This window comes from Polistes dominula, unplaced genomic scaffold (genome assembly GCF_049000335.1).
Source record: "Polistes dominula isolate Pdom_NZ unplaced genomic scaffold, Pdom_raw_medaka contig_18, whole genome shotgun sequence".
Lineage (NCBI taxonomy): Eukaryota > Metazoa > Arthropoda > Insecta > Hymenoptera > Vespidae > Polistes > Polistes dominula.
This window is the reverse complement of record NW_028301164.1, coordinates 1,233,413-1,235,794: the sequence shown is the minus strand read 5'-3', so window position 1 is coordinate 1,235,794 and position 2,382 is coordinate 1,233,413.

Here is a 2,382-nt window from a genome sequence, read left to right as displayed (position 1 = left end):
TCATCATCGACGTATTAATAAAGTGACGGTATTTAAAGACGTCGAACAAATGAAAAGGAACAAAAAAAAAAAAAAAAGGAAAATAAAGTTTGATAACGTAATTTGAACGGTAGATTGGTACGAGACGAGGAGGATCATTTTAAGGTGGCCAATAGAGGAGGGAGGGGAAGGTAGAACCTTTTGTGAAATTCAATGAAATCGATTTGGGAACACGCGATCGAGGTAATGCTCGGTTCTAAGACGATATTAAAGGGCAGAGGAAAGTTTCAGACGGGTTATCTCGTTTCTTGTATGCAGAGCACGCCAAAGCTCTTGCTATACGTGCCGTTTAGTTCCAAATACATCGAGTAATATCAGGTAATGGTGTATAACGAGGCACCCGTTTAGCCGGTCTATATTTTCGCATGATTTTCGAAGGACAAGGACGAGGGGTGTTAAAAAGAGGAATGGGAAGATTTCTCGCATATATTAAATTGTTCGAAAAATAATTTCGTTTTGTTTTCGATATGGTAAATAAAATGCAATTTGTTCATATTTAGAATTCCAAAACGTTTTCTCATTTACACTGCATTATTACCTTTACTGTAAGAAAAATGTGACTTAGATTTTCCAATTGCAATACGACGCTAAACAAAAAAATTATTTGATGGATCAAAACACAAGACAGTTCTGAATCACGTACTAAAGATTTGTTACTAGAATTTAATTTACTGCATCATCCTTTGTTCTTTCTAGATATTATTATAAAGGGATCAAAATTTCTTTTCGTTTAACTCTAACATGTTAGAAATTTTTGTATTTTTTGGCTATTTATCAAATACTAATCTAATCGACAATATTAGAATGCCAGGAACCCTTTTAATTATCCTTCCTCAGACACCTGACCTGATAGATCTCATCAATCTTCAAACGATTTCATCAACAGTTTCTTAGGTACCTAATCATGATTACATTGATTGATTATTTAGATAAAAACCGTTTAACGTATATTGAAATTTCGTCTTCCCTACTTGCGTATAATATACACGTATGTACTTGGATGATAATAAAGATTCAATCATACTACTTAACCAGGTGGTTTCATCTTACTTACTCGAGGATGCATAGCAAAGGAGGAGAATGTTTCTTGGTATAAAAAGATCAATAATCCCGCCTCCTGTCGCATAAAATCGATCAGAATAAGGTTTTGAGAAGGATAGTAGGTTTAATCGAATCTTTTTCATACTTAAAAGTTTTTAAAGGAACGTTACCACACTTTGTTCGGAAGGTGGCAATACTTTTTCAAGAGAACCACCATCTGCTTTCTAACATTATCTTTTTCTATCATATAGAAAAAAACCTACCATTTAGGACAGTGGTGTTGAGGATCATATCAGCAGGTTTGTGAGTAGCTAAAACGCACGTTGATGATGTTGCTTTGGGAAAAACGAGGAGGTAGGTGCGATTTGGCGGAAGGCGAGTAAATTAATGACACTGAATATCGGTAGATCGAAAAAGGATCGAGAAAGGGGATCGAGGACGAAAGGGACGACTAGTCGGGTTCGATTTTTGGCTGCCGCGTTTCTTGATCCGATGGGAAGGGCCAAAAGGGGTACAATTAGCCCTCGTTTAGGGGCGTTTAGGACCCCGCTTATCGCCGCCATTACTGTTATTATCGACTTATTACGTTGGGCCTCTCTTCTCTACTTTGGTTGGGCCTACCACCCCCACCATTCCCCTCGTTCATCTTGCCACGCTTGTAGAGTATCAAACGTCGTTGCGGTGGCTATCTTTTTTATTACTTTTTATTATTATTATTATTCTCATGTATATGGCTATCGTATTTTCTCTACGTGTCGATATGTACTATCTTGTGGAGATCGTTATTACCACATACCAAAACGTTTTCTCTCCTGTTAGAAGTACTTTACTACTCGATGAGAGAGAGAGAGAGAGAGAGAGAGAGAAGGATCATCTATCTTTTAAAGTTATCTTCTAAAGTTATCTAAAAGTTACATTCTCCAAGGGTGTTACACCTTTTCAAAGTGATGAGAATGATTTAGTCTTAAACGCGAAAGGTTTGATTTATTATACTGATTTTTATAATAGATAATTTTTTAATATTTTTAATAATCTGTTTACCACATCATTATTATTTTAGTTTAAGTTTTGACAATAATTTTTGTAATTTATATAATACAAATAATGATGCAGTTAATTTTGAATTAGTTGTAGAGTCAGTATTTGGGCGTAAAACGAATTCAAATCATTTTTCTTTTTTTTCTGTTTCTTTGAATTAAAATTTCTACTTTATAACAAAATAAAGTATTTTTATGCAATAATCAAGTCGAAGGTAATCATGTATGCTTGTGATATGCATAATTATTTTTCTTTTTTTCTCTT